Source organism: Theobroma cacao, chromosome 8 (assembly GCF_053813885.1).
Source record: "Theobroma cacao isolate CCN51 chromosome 8, ASM5381388v1, whole genome shotgun sequence".
Lineage (NCBI taxonomy): Eukaryota > Viridiplantae > Streptophyta > Magnoliopsida > Malvales > Malvaceae > Theobroma > Theobroma cacao.
In genome coordinates this window covers 13,777,320-13,793,125 of record NC_142646.1, presented here as the reverse complement: position 1 = coordinate 13,793,125, position 15,806 = coordinate 13,777,320, and the positions used below count along the sequence as shown (strand labels likewise).

At 36.2% G+C, this 15,806-nt stretch overlaps 1 long non-coding RNA gene across 1 annotated transcript in view; it reads right to left on the bottom strand.

Moving 5' to 3' along the window:
- LOC148761224 (uncharacterized) overlaps window positions 1-11,853 on the bottom strand; it is an 83,576-nt gene extending 71,723 nt beyond the window's left edge. Inside the window, exon 1 of the long non-coding RNA XR_016028033.1 lies at window positions 11,746-11,853. This is a non-coding gene — a long non-coding RNA (uncharacterized LOC148761224). The remainder of the gene's footprint in view (window positions 1-11,745) is intronic.
- Between the last annotated feature and the right edge of the window lie 3,953 nt (window positions 11,854-15,806).

The following is a 15,806-nucleotide window of genomic DNA, read 5'->3' as shown; positions in this document are numbered from 1 at the left end:
TTAATTTACAATAACAAGAGGGCCCCCGAATAAACAAAAGTAAAGAGGACTGTGAACCTACGGTTTGAAAAATGCAGATCCAATGGTAGTCCTCGATGAGATCAGCTATCTACAGTCTATATTGAACCTGAAATAGGTGGAAAGGAGTTGGATGAGATTTTGCAATCCCAATGAGTAAACAGACATTATCATAAATATCTAAAGGCAAGTAAAATGGAGGCAAGTTTAAACAACAAATTTCAACCCATTTCATAATGTTTTCAATTTGTTTCTTAAACCATAAAATATTTGTAATTTACCAAAACAATTGTTAAGGCTTATGTCTTTTATTAAAACAGGGCTCAAGCCAAAACTAATCCTCGGGGATACCTTGGCCGAGGCATCTAACCGAGTCCGTCAAGGGTGTTAAAATATTCACACGTGAAACACATTTTTATTTTTAAAAACCAGTCGTTCCTTGGCGTTGGTCGAGTTACACATTCACGTGGGGGTTCGACGTGAAGTGAGCTCTAATACTACCCAGGAGTTACCCTCCTCGCCTCTACAACCGGAGTAACTATATAACTGGGTTTACCGTGCCCCTCTAATAGGCAGTCCACGGAAACCCGTCACTGCAGTGACTAACCCACCAATTTTAATAAAATTTCGACAGTATAATGTGGCTTTTATTTATTTATCCAGCCTGCATAGTAAAATCAACTTACATAAATTTTTCAAATGCACTCACAAAATATAGCCACATATACTCATTTCTCATAAGCCATTCCTAGGAAAATATATATTTTTCAAGTCAATGTGTAGCCTCCAATTACTCAATTTCATAATCAATACAATATATTTTTATTTGTCACATTTATTCCTAAAACATCAAAAATCTCGTTTTAATCTCGTTCTCATTTCATAAAATACATAAAGGGCATTTAAAATAAACTCTAGATAATTTACAATAATAATAAGTTTACTCACCGTTTGTACAAACTAAAAGCTTTCTAAGCGCCCCGATCACTACTTGTCGGGTACGACTTCTTTGCCTTTTCTGGAAGGCTCTCCTCCTAGACACATTACAAAAATTTACACAATTCATCACATTGATGCTAAATCACTATATAATTAACTTAAATCCTATACTAATGCATGGTATGAAATGCAATAGCCTAAAACGGCTTAAACGCGGTATTAACCTATTTTTGGCACTTTGCTCGATAAATTGCTAACGCGCTCCATTTTAGCTCTAAATCATCCCATTCTCTCTCCAACATTTCTAACCATTAAATATCAGTCAATAACCTTCTAAAAACAACAAAATCAGCTCACTCCCTTCCTTGGAAAATTCGGCCAAAAATGGGATATTAAGTCGGTTAATTTTCTACTTTGTTTTTCTATCACATTTAATCGTTTTTCATCATTTTCTCTTCATTTTCCTTAGAATAAAATCAATTCATCATCATTTTACAGCATTGAGCATCCAGCCAAGAGTGGGTATTGTGAAAATTTAATGATTTCTTGCCCAATTTAATTTCTAAACACATTTAACTAACTAAAACTATCAATTTAACTAAAAATCAAAACCTAAAAATTTCAATTTCTCTCCCCTAGAATTTCGTCCAGCCCTTGATATCACTTTTTGATCTCTCTCCTCAAGCATGCTAAATGGAAATAAAGGCATAGGAAAGGTAGAAATCAAGCTAAAATCGAAAAATCTTACCGTTAGACGCGTAAACGGTCGAAAACCGCGAATTTCCCTTTGAATTTTCTTGTTTCTCTTTGGTTTTTCTTTTTTTCTTCCTTTCCTCTCTATTTCCTCTCTTGTTCTTCCTTATGGCCGGCCAGCACTTAAAATTTGGGTTTAAATGGGCTGACTTTTCATTAAAATAATATTATATCATTAAAAAAAATGCCACATGTCACTTTCCCATTGGCCCATTTTTAAAATTTCATCCATTTGTTTCCAAATTTTCACCATACACTTGTCTCATATATTCATAGCTTAGATAAAATTCTCAGACTCATCCAAAGTCTCGGTGGAGTAATTTTTGAAATTTACACTTTTACCCCCGTAAAAGTCAAAAATTACATTTTTGCCCCAAAAATTGAAAAATTGCCCATAGACATATTTTTCATCCCTTATACTCATACCATTCTCCAATTTGTCAAATTTGATCTAAATTCTCTCAAAATCTCAAATTTTGTCCGTGGGTGGCAACATTACGATTTTGCCCCTACACTCCAAAAATCACCAGAATTAAACTTTTTCACTTCCTATCATTAAATTATACTCCAAATAATTAATCTTGGTCAAAATTTTCACTCCATGATCAAATTATTGTCTTAGGTGGCAAAATGACGATTTTACCCTTGAATATCAAAATTTCTAATTTTACCCCAAATGAACCATTGAACTCCGAACAATCATTTTTAGTCATTCCTGGACTATAAAATATTAAATTTCATCATACAATTCCTATTTGAACTAGTTCGAGGTTAAATCAATTTAAGTGTACCGTTAGGTACAATATCGGGTTTCGTCTATTCTTAAGTGCTTTTCTAGCGTAATAACATGATACTCAATGCATGTATGTCATGACATGTATTTATAGGGTCGAGTTTTACAATTCTACCCCCCTTAAAATAAAATTTTGACCTCAAAATTTCAGTTACCAGATTCGACAAATAGATGCGGGTATTGGTTCCTCATCTGATGCTCTACTTCCCATGTCATTTCCTCCATTCGAGCACTTTTCCACAACACTTTGACCATTGAAATACTCTTGTTTCTCAGTACTCGATCCTTTAGATCCAAGATACTCACAGGTTGTACCTCGAACTTCAAATCGTCATGCAACTCGATCGGAGGTGCTTCGAGGACGTGAGAGGGATCTGGTACATATTTCTTAAGCATGGAGACATGGAAAACGTTGTGGATCCGATCTAACTCCGGAGGTAATTCTAACCGATAAGCCACTAGTCCAATCCTTTCAATGATTCGGAATGGTCCAATATATCTCGGGTTGAGCTTTCCCCTCTTCGCAAATTGAATCACACCTTTCATTATCCAATAAAACATCATAATTTATCATGATAGTATAATCAATAAGATTTAATACTTCAAATTATTCAAATTATTACCTTTCTAAGGAGAAACCTTAAGAAAAACTTTATCATCGATCTCAAACTCCAAGTCTTTTCTCCGTTTATCTACATAGCTCTTCTGCCTATCCTGGGCTACCTTTAGCCTCTCTCGTAGAACCTTGATCTTGTCATTAGTTAGCTCGATCAATTCCACACTCACTAACTTTCTTTCACCCACTTCATCCCAACAAAGTGGAGTATGACATTTCCTTCCATATAAAGCTTCGTATGGTGCCATACCAATGCTAGACTGAAAGCTATTGTTGTAAGCAAATTCCACCAATGGCAAATGTCTGTCCCAACTCCCAATAAAGTCAATGACACAAGCCCGTAACATATCCTCCAAGGTCTGGATAGTCCTCTCTGACTGACCATCCGTCTGTGGGTGAAAAGCAATGCTAAATTTCAATTTGGTTTCGAAAGCTTCTTGAAATTTCGGCCAGAATCGAGAAGTGAATCGAGGATCTCGGTCTGACACTATAGAAACGGGAACTCCATGTAGCCTCACAATCTCATCTATATAGAGCTGAGCCAGCTTCTCAATAGAGTATGTACTATGGACAGCTAAAAAGTGAGCGGACTTAGTCAACCGATCTACGATCACCCAGATCGCATCCTTTCCCCTCTGTGTCCGCGGCAATCCCAAAACAAAATCCACAGTTACATGCTCCCATTTCCACTCGGGAACAGGTAAAGACTGAAGTGTACCTGCTGGCCTCTGATGCTCCGCCTTAACTTGCTGACATACGAGACCCTTTGCTACGAATTCTGCTACATCTCGCTTCATACCTGGCCACCAATAATTCTCCCTGATAGTCTTATACATCTTGGTGCTTCCGGGATGTAATGCATAGGCAGATGAATGGGCTTCTTCCATGATCGCTTGTCTCAACTGGTTTTTCTCAGGAACACAAACTCGATCTCTAAACATCAAGACGTTATCCTCTCCAAATCTGAACTCACTGACTCCCCCATCGGTCAGTTTTTGAATTTCTTTTCTTAACTCATCATCAGACCTCTGAATGTCCTTGATCTGATTAAGTAACGAAGGTCGCACAATGAAGTTTGCCAATAAAGATCCATCCTCACCATTTCTCAACAAGACCCCAAGAGATTTCATCTCTATTAATGCTGGAAAATAACAACTCTGAAGTGCTGCTAAAGACGATGAAGACTTACGACTTAAGGCATCAGCTACAGTGTTCGCCTTTCCCGGATGATAGTCTATCACCAAGTCATAATCTTTTATCAACTCCAACCATCGCCTTTGCCTCAAATTAAGCTCCTTTTGGGTGAGCAAATATTTTAAACTCTTATGATCCGTAAATATCCGACAATGCTCACCATACAAGTAATGCCTCCAGATTTTTAAAGCAAACACCACTGCTGCTAACTCTAAATCATGGGTAGGGTAATTTGCTTCATGCCTCTTTAGCTGTCTAGAAGCATAAGCCACAACTTTTTCATCCTGCATCAATACGCACCCTAACCCCAACTTTAAGGCATCACTATATACTACAAATCCCTTACCATTAACAGGAAGTGTTAAAACGGGAGCGGAGGTTAACCGGTTCTTTAGCTCCTGAAATCGATTCTCACAAATATCATCCCACACAAACTTAACTCCCTTACGAGTTAGACGGGTCAAAGGAGCTGCTATTAAGGAAAACCCCTGAACAAACCTCCGATAATAACCGGCTAATCTGAGGAAACTACGAATCTCCGTCACTGTCTTAGGTTGCTCCCATTGTAAAATTGCCTCTACTTTCTTAGGATCAACATATATTCCAGTTCTCGATACTACGTGTCCCAAGAATACCACTTCCTGTAACCAAAACTCACACTTCGAAAACTTTGCATACAACTGTCTTTCCCTCAAAGTTTGTAATACTATACGCAAGTGGGCAGCGTGCTCATCATTATCTCTTGAGTAAACCAGTATGTCATCAATGAACACAATAACAAACTTGTCCAAGTAAGGGTGGAACACCCTATTCATGAGATCCATAAAAGCTGCCAGTGCGTTAGTTAACCCGAAAGGCATGACCAAGAACTCATAATGACCGTACCGAGTCCTGAACGCAGTCTTGGGTACATCCTGTTCTTTAATCCTCAACTGATGATACCCAGACCTTAGATCAACCTTAGAAAACACTGTAGCTCCTTGTAATTGATCGAAAAGATCATCAATCCTCGGTAACGGATACTTGTTCTTAATGGTCATTCTGTTAAGCAGTCGGTAATCGATACATAACCGAAGTGTACCGTCTTTCTTTTTCACAAATAAAATCGGTGCTCCCCACGGAGATATACTAGGGCGTATAAAACCCTTGTCCACCAACTCTTGCAATTGTACTTTCAACTCCTTCAACTCTGCCGGAGCCATTCTATATGGAGGGATAGAAATAGGTGCGGTACCCGAAAGTAAATCAATAGGGAACTCAAGCTCTCGATCAGGAGGCAGTCTCGGTAAATCATCAGGAAATACATCAGGAAACTCACTTACCATTGGGACATCCTCTAACTTAGGTTCCCCCTTTGAAGTATCGATCACGTATGCCAAATAAGTTGAATACCCTTTCTGCACTAATTTCGAAGCTTTGATGGCCGAGATTACACAAGACGGTAATACTCGACGTTTCTTTACAAACACAATCTCTGCTCCCTCCGAATTTCGAAGAACAACTTCCTTTCGGAAACAATCCACGTTCGCTCGATGTGCAGTTAACTAGTCCATACCCAATATTAGATCAAAATCTAGGATCTCTAGAGGAATTAAGTCACCCCTAAATTCTTCCTCGCCTACCCTTACCCCACAGTCTCTATAACAACTGTTTCTAACTAGCTTTTCTCCTAAAGGGGTGTGAATTATAATTTCTTCCTCTAATGGTGACAAGTTTCTATCAGCAATTGATGCAAATGTGGTGCTCACATAAGACCTATCTGAGCCAGAATCTATCAAAACATAAGCATCTTTATCAAATAAAGACATAGTACCTGTCACTGCTCCAGGTCGAACCTGTGCCTCATCTTCCGTCACAGCGAAAACTCTTGTCGAGGTACGAGTCTGTGGTTTCGAAGGTGGATGTGCCGGGGTATTACTCTCCACACCGGACCGTATGGCCACTCCCTGTCTCGGTGGCAACCCAGAAGAATCTCTCCTCTGTATATCAGTGCGAGCTGGTGAAGATGATGCAACTACCGTGGCTCGTCCTAACCGTGGGCAATTACTCCTAATATGACCCGTCTGTCCACATTGGAAACATCTCGTTGGCTCTCTACATAACCCACTATGATATTTCCCACAATTTCTGCATCTGTCAGAACCTTCGAAACTCTTCCCAGAACCAGTCATAGCAGATCTGCTAAACCTTGAAGGTCTCTGTTGTGATGGTGGAAATGGAGGTCGAGGAGATGTCACGAAAACAGAAGTAGTACTCCCTGAAATCGCTGAGTCCTTGCCTCTTTTTACTGGCTGACTAGAAGACATACCAGGATTCCTCCTTTTTGCAAACTCAATCCGAATCCTCCTATTCTCAGTCGCAAGCTTCTCAGCTCGTAAAGCCATCTGTACCACCTCCTTATACGGCTCCTTACCAGTCACTGTTATCCGCTCTCTAATCTCATTACGGAGCCCTTCCTCGAAATAACTGGCCTGATCCTGCTCAGATTTCACCAGATCCGGCACATATAACATTAACTCTTTAAAACGAGTCTCGTACTCCTCTACAGTTAGATTCCCCTGTTTCAAACTCAAAAATTCTCTCTTCTTTTCTTTTTGATGAAAATAAGTGAAATACTGACCATCAAATTTCCTGAGAAAATCGAGCCACGTCTGAGGAGTAGTGGAACGGGACTTCACTGAATTCCACCAAGTACGAGCCCTCTTCTCTAATAATCTCGTAGCCACCATCAGCTTCATGTCGTCGTCTAATCTCATATCAGAGAGAGTCTCTGAAACCTGATTAATCTAGTCCTTTGCCACAGTGGCATCCAACTCACCCGTGAAAGACACACAACCGAGTTGTCTAGCCTCCTTTAGCTTCTTGAAAATGGATACATCTTCTACCGGTGGTGGAACTAAAGGAGTAACTGGTGGTACTATAGGTGGAACTTGACCAGTTGGAGCTCCACCAGCCATTGCGGTAAAGAAAGCTGCCAATGCCTGTGCTGCCTCAGTAGGCATGGTGGGAATACCCGTAGGTGGTGGAGGAGGTGGAGGATGTGGAGGACTATCGACCTGCTTAGCAGTAAGTGCTGCCCGAATGGTAGACGCAGCCGATGCTTCCCCTACTGCATCTAGCTGATGACGTTGGGAACGACCTTTTCCCCTCCCAACTGATCTAGTGAGAGTTGGGCGTCCGCGTCGAGGAGGCATAATAATTTATAAGAGAAAACGAGCAAGCTTAGGGAACCTTAGGCTCTATATGAAAATGCATGCATTCTATTCAACCTAACTTAACTTAATCCGGGGCCACACTGATATTGTAATTTTTTTTTTTAAACCACTTTAAAACCAAAAACTCTTATCTTTAAAACCAAAAGCTCTTATCTTTAAAACCAAAAGCTCTGATACCAATAGAATTGTCACGACTAGAAACCTCCTTCAGGCCCATGACAATCGCCGCAACGTCCCTGATTGACACTCATTATCCGGAATGCCAACCGGAACCCCGCAAGGCTTACATATCAGTTTCTTTCCTTTCTTGTGAGCAATTGTTGTTAAATATCGAGTTTTTAGAGAATATACACTATTTTAGATCAAAAACAATCAAAATAAAATTTTCGCCACACAGGGGTATTTTGGTCATTTTTTTCTCAAAAATTTCGAAACTGGCTAAAACGTAATATACAAGTACAAAACACATAATTCATATTCAAAATGAGTTTAAAAGTCTAAAATCTTCATTTAAAACGAAATTACGGTTATTTGAATATAATAAGAAAATAAAATAAATATTAAGGAAAATATTCTATTTTCTTATAAAACAATATTTATAGAGTTATACTGAATAATTTTTATAGCGTAAAGGCTAAATAAATTTATACATACTGAAATACAGTAAGCCAAAATATTTAATTTAATTTACAATAACAAGAGGGCCCCCGAATAAACAAAAGTAAAAAGGACTGTGAACCTACGGTTTGAAAAATGCAGATCCAATGGTAGTCCTCGATGAGATCAGCTATCTACAGTCTATACTGAACCTGAAATGGGTGGAAAGGAGTTGGGTGAGATTTTGCAATCCCAATGAGTAAACAGACATTATCATAAATATCTAAAGGCGAGTAAAATGGAGGCAATTTTAAACAACAAATTTCAACCCATTTCATAATGTTTTCAATTTGTTTCTTAAACCATAAAATATTTGTAATTTACCAAAACAGTTGTTAAGGCTTATGTCTTTTATTAAAACAAGGCTCAAGCCAAAACTAATCCTCGGGGATACCTTGGCCGAGGCATCTAACCGAGTCCGCCAAGGGTGTTAAAATATTCACACGTGAAACACATTTTTATTTTTAAAAACCAGCCGTTCCTTGGCGTTGGCCGAGTTACACATTCACGTGGGGGTTCGACGTGAAGTGAGCTCTAATATTACCCCAAGAGTTACCCTCCTCGCCTCTACAACCGGAGTAACTATATAACTGGGTTTACCGTGGCCCTCTAATAGGCAGTCCATGAAAACCCGTCACTGTAGTGACTAACCCACCAATTTTAATAAAATTTCGACAGTATAACGTGGCTTTTATTTATTTATCCAGCCTGCATAGTAAAATCAACTTACATAAATTTTCCAAATGCACTCACAAAATATAGCCACATATACTCATTTCTCATAAGCCATTCCTAGGAAAATATATATTTTTCAAGTCAATTTATAGCCTCCAATTACTCAATTTCATAATCAATACAATATATTTTTATTTGTCACATTTATTCCTAAAACATCAAAAATCCCATTTTAATCTCGTTCTCATTTCATAAAATACATAAAGGGCATTTAAAATAAACTCTAGATAATTTACAATAATAATAAGTTTACTCACCGTTTGTACAAACTAAAAGCTTTCTAAGCGCCCCGATCACTACTCGTCGGGTACAACTTCTTTGCCTTTTCCGGAAGGCTCTCCTCCTAGACACATTACAAAAATTTCCACAATTCATCACATTGATGCTAAATCACTATATAATTAACTTAAATCCTATACTAATGCATGGTATGAAATGCAATAGCCTAAAACGGCTTAAACGCGGTATTAACCTATTTTTGGCACTTTGCTCGATAAATTGCTAACGCGCTCCATTTTAGCTCTAAATCATCTCATTCTCTCTCCAACATTTCTAACCATTAAATATCAGCCAATAACCTTCTAAAAACAACAAAATCAGCTCACTCCCTTTGTCACGACCCGAAACTCCCCATCGGGCCCGTGACAACCGTCGCGAGGCCTCACAGACATTCTTCACCCCGAATGTCGATTGAAACCTCGCAAGGCTTAGCATCAACTTCCACATCTCCCTAGTGAGCAACAGTTATTAAATCTCGCATTTCAAAAAAATCATAAGTCATTTTTAAATAAGAACAATAAAATATTATTTTCTGGCTCACAGGGGTATTTTCGTAATTTTTCGTCAAAAATCTCAAAACTTGCTAAAAATGTAGTAGGTAAGCAGAAAATATATATTTAATGATTTAAAAACAATTAAGTATCTAAAACGTTCATTTGAAAGCAAATTGTTGACAACTAGTACTATTCAAAAATAATAAATAAAATATTCTATTTTCTCATAAAATAAATTTTTATAGAAATATTCGTAAATAATTTTTCGCACATGAAAGTAAAGTAAAAATTGTATGAATAGAAATACAGATAACCAAAATATATGTTTTGATCTGCAATGACACGTGGGCTCCAATTGACCAAGAGGATGTAAGACTGTGAACTCTTACTTTCTATAATGCAGTTTCGAGCTTAGTTCTCGTCTTACTCGACTATCTACAAACTGTCCTGAGCCTGAAAAATGTATAGGAAGAAGGGGTGAGATTTTATAATCCCAGTGAGTAAACAGATACCATCTAAAGTATCTAAAGTCGAGTAAATGGAGACAATTAAAATAAGTCATCATACTGTAATTTCATTCCCTTTCAACTCATTTGAACCAAATAAAATCAATCCATATAAATCGAGTAATCAACTTGGCTTATGAATTTCTTAAAACTTTGGCTCGTGCCAAAACTCATACTCGATGATACCTTGCGCAGGGCATCTAACCGAGTCCGCCAAGGCTATTAAAATTTTGTATACACTTAAAATATATTTTAGTTTGAGAAAAATACAGTCGTTCCTTGGCGTTGGCTGAGTTCCCCTTCACGTGGTGGTTTGGCGTGAAGTGAACCCTAAGCTTTACCCTAGGAGATACCCTACGCGCCTTTCCGTTCGAGGTAATAATATAATAGAGTTTACCGTGCCCCTCTAATAGGCTGGTCCACGGAACCCCCTCTGTAGTAAATAATTAATATATACTCCACCAATTTAATAAAATTCATTCTAGTATGACATGGCAATTTATCGCAATCTAGCCTCTCAAGGCTGAATACACAATACAAATAATTCTGACACCAAAATCAATTTAGCCATTCATGCTCATATATTGTCATAAGCCATTCAATTTAAAACCATAAATTTACAACACAAGCAGACAGTCTCCAATTACTCTATTTTCAAAACCAGTATTCGATTTTTCAGCAAATTTATAAAATCATTTTATAAAACCACAATTTCTCCTAAAACATAGCAATTTACCATTTAAACCCATTTTCCATAAAATCACACAGTTGTATAAAACTACTATAGATAATTAAGACGATAATAAGTTTACTCACAGTATTAGGAGTAGAAATACTCCTATCTTCCGCCCTCGGGTGCAGTCTCTTACCCGAAACAATTGACTCACCACCTATCCATAGTCCATGACACAAAATTCAATAAATTGTGTCAATTTATCATAAATTATTTCAGGCTCTTATCCATGCGTATGCACTAGATAGGATTTGAAATGTCTAGACAATCGCTTAATTGCGGTGTCTGACCTAACTCGCCTATACACGGTGTAAATTCCTAAAATCCCCAATTCGACTCCAATTCCATCCATTTCAGTTTCAATTATCCAATTATATCCACAATACCTCAATGACTGTGAATTTGGTCCAATTTATCAGTCCGGACTATAAATTACGCTTTTACCCCTAGTGGGTAAAAATTTCAATTTATTGCACCGAAAATTCTCATTTAATTTCCAACCTCATAATTCATCATTTTTCCACCCAATTCTCTTAAAATAAAGTCAACCTCATCCTCACATACCATTGGCTAGATTCGGCCTAGGGAAATTCATGGAGAAGATAAATATTTTTCTTGTTGTTTTACTCATAAACATGCTAAACTAACACTAAACACTAACATAGCTCAAAATCAAATTTATCTAACAACTTTCTCTCTCTAAACCCATATGACCAGAATTCAAATCATCCTCAAATCACATGATTCAACCATGAAAAATGATGGAAAATGCATGGGAAAGGTAAAACACAAGACAAATTTAAGAAATGTTACCTTTTTTTCACTTGATTTTTGAATTTCCACCTATTTTCCCTTTAAATTTCTTAGCTAGGGTTTTATTTTCTCCTTTCTCTCTCTTGTTTCTTGCTTGGCCGAATGTTGAAGAAGAAGAATGGGTGGGCTGATTTTTTTATGCCTTTTTTATTGTTTAATGAAATAATATTATTTTATTCATATTTTAAATATTTTATTAATTCGTGTTTTTTTCTAGCCATCCATTTGTCCTACTTTTTCCACCATGCATTCCCTTTGACTTATCCAAGTCTTAAGTGAAATTTTCAGATTTTTCCAAAGTTTTGGTGGAGCAAATTCTTCAAAATTACACTTTTGCCTTCGAACTTTTCAAAAATTACATTTTTACCCCAAAAATTGAAAATTTGCCATAATGCATAATTTGCACTCCTCATACTCATTTCACACTCCAAATAATTAAATTTGATCAAAATCCTTTCAAAAATTAAATTTTCGATTCCATATGGTAAAATTACCATTTTACCCTTTTACTCCAAATTATACTGAAATTAAAATTTTTCACTTCTAAACTTCAAATCTTACTCCAATAAGTCAAATGGGGCCAAAAATCTTTTCTAAAAATTTCTATTTTGTCCCCAAGTGGCAAATGACCATTTTACCCCTAGATAGCGAAAATTTTGATTTGACTCCAAATTGATCCTCAAACTTTGAATCACCATATTAAACCATTCTGGGACTTTAAAATTCTTAATTTCATCATAAATTCTCTATTTGATCTAGTTCGAGGCTTAAATCAACTTTATTGTACCCCTAGGTACAATACCGACTTTTGTAAATTTTTTGGGACTCTCCTAGCATGCAAACATGCTATCCATCACATGTATGTCATGATAAATATTTTTATAAAGTCGGGCTTGTCATCTTCTCCCCCACTTGGATCAACCATATGATCCTTCTTGATGACTGATTTCGATATCCGACTAAATATTAATATTTTAATATTATTTGATTAATAAAATATTATTTTATTCTAAAAATTTTATCTTGTCTCCTTGGTACCCGAAATATCTTATTATGCCTCACTTTCGGAATATTTTATCCTAAACTACTCCTTTCGTCTTTTATCACTTTTTAAACATTTTAATTGACCTCAATTTGCATTCGATCAACTTTATTTATCACCATATCAAAGTATGGGGTATTTCACCCTTCCTTGGAAAATTCGGCCAAAAATGGGACATTAAGTCAGTTAATTTTCTACTTTGTTTTTCTATCACATTTAATCGTTTTTCATCATTTTCTCTTCATTTTCCTTCGAATAAAATCAATTCATCATCATTGTATAGCATTGAGCATCCAGCCAAGAGTGGGTATTGTGAAAATTTAATGATTTCTTGCCCAATTTAATTTCTAAACACATTTAACTAACTAAATCTATCAATTTAACTAAAAATCAAAACCTAAAAATTTCAATTTCTCCCCCCTAGAATTTCGTCCAGCCCTTGATATCACTTTTTGATCTCTCTCCTCAAGCATGCTAAATGGAAATAAAGGCATAGGAAAGGTAGAAATCAAGCTAAAATCAAAAAATCTTACCGTTAGACGCGTAAACGGTCGAAAACCGCGAATTTCCCTTTGAATTTTCTTGTTTCTCTTTGGTTTTTCTTTTTTTCTTCCTTTCCTCTCTATTTCCTCTCTTGTTCTTCCTTATGGCCGGCCAGCACTTAAAATTTGAGTTTAAATGGGCTGACTTTTCATTAAAATAATATTATATCATTAAAAAAATACCACATGTCACTTTCCCATTGGCCCATTTTTAAAATTTCATCCATTTGTTTTCAAATTTTCACCATACACTTGTCTCATATATTCATAGCTTAGATAAAATTCTTAGACTCATCCAAAGTCTCGGTGGAGTAATTTTTGAAATTTACACTTTTACCCCCGTAAAAGTCAAAAATTACATTTTTGCCCCAAAAATTGAAAAATTGTCCATAGACATATTTTTCATCCCTTATACTCATACCATTCTCCAATTTGTCAAATTTGATCTAAATTCTCTCAAAATCTCAAATTTTGTCCGTGGGTGGCAACATTACGATTTTGCCCCTACACTCCAAAAATCACCAGAATTAAACTTTTTCACTTCCTATCATTAAATTATACTCCAAATAGTTAATCTTGGTCAAAAATTTCACTCCATGATCAAATTATTATCTTGGGTGGCAAAATGACGATTTTACCCTTGAATATCAAAATTTCTAATTTTACCCCAAATGAACCCTCGGACTCCGAACAATCATTTTTAGTCATTCCTGGACTATAAAATATTAAATTTCATCCTACAATTCCTATTTGAACTAGTTCGAGGTTAAATCAATTTAAGTGTACCGTTAGGTACAATATCGAGTTTCGTCTATTCTTAGGTGCTTTTGTAGCGTAATAACATGTTACTCAATGCATGTATGTCATGACATGTATTTATAGGGTCGGGTTTTACAACAATTATTGTAATTCACAACCTTTCAAGGCAAACAAACAATCTGTATTTCAATACAATTGCCAACCAGCCAATCATGCCCGATTTATCATAAGCCAAACAATTTCAACAATCAAATTGCAACAAATAGCAGTGCAAAACCCGACCCTATAAATACATGTCATGACATACATGCATTGAATAGCATGTTATTACGCTAGAAAAGCACCTAAGAATAGACGAAACCTGATATTGTACCTAACGGTACACTTAAATTGATTTAACCTCGAACTAGTTCAAATAGGAATTGTAGGATGAAATTTAATATTTTATAGCCCAGGAATGACTAAAAATGATTGTTCGGAGTTCGAGGGTTCATTTGGGGTAAAATTAGAAATTTTGATATTCAAGGGCAAAATCGTCATTTTGCCACCTAAGATAATAATTTGATCATGGAGTGAAATTTTTGACCAAGATTAACTATTTGGAGTATAATTTAATGATAGGAAGTGAAAAAGTTTAATTCTGGTGATTTTTGGAGTGTAGGGGCAAAATCGTAATTTTACCACCCACGGACAAAATTTGAGATTTTGAGCGAATTTAGATCAAATTTGACAAATTGGAGAATGGTATGAGTATAAGGGATGAAAAATATGTCTATGGGCAATTTTTCAATTTTTGGGGCAAAAATGTAATTTTTGACTTTTACGGGGGCAAAAGTGTAAATTTCAAAAATTACTCCACCGAGACTTTGGATGAGTCTGAGAATTTTATCTAAGCTATGAATATATGAGACAAGTGTATGGTGAAAATTTGGAAACAAATGGATGAAATTTTAAAAATGGGCCAATGGGAAAGTGACATGTGGCATTTTTTTAATGATATAATATTATTTTAATAAAAAATAAGCCCATTTAAACCCAAATTTTAAGTGCTGGCCGGCCATAAGGAAGAACAAGAGAGGAAATAGAGAGGAAATGAAGAAAAAAAGAAAAACCAAAGAGAAACAAGAAAATTCAAAGGGAAATTCACGGTTTTCGACCGTTTACACGTCTAACGGTAAGATTTGTCGATTTTAGATTGATTTCTACCTTTCCTATGCCTTTATTTCCATTTAGCATGCTTGAGGAGAGAGATCAAAAAGTGATATCAAGGTCTGGATGAAATTCTAGGGGCGAGAAATTGAAATTTTTACGTTTTGATTTTTAGTTAAATTGATAGTTTTAGTTAGTTAAATGTGTTTAGAAATTAAATTGGGCAAGAAATCATTAAATTTTCACAATACCCACTCTTGGCTGGATGCTCAATGCTGTACAATGATGATGAATTGATTTTATTCTAAGGGAAATGAAGAGAAAATGATGAAAAACGATTAAACGTGATAAAAAAACAAAGTAGAAAATTAACCGAGTTAATGTCCCATTTTTGGCCGAATTTCCAAGGAAGGGAGTGAGCTGATTTTTTGTTTTTAGATGGTTATTGGCTGATATTTAATGGTTAGAAATGTTGGAGAGAGAATGGGATGATTTAGAGCTAAAATGGAGCGCGTTAGCAATTTATCGGACAAAGTGCCAAAAATAGGTTAATACCGCTTTTAAGCCGT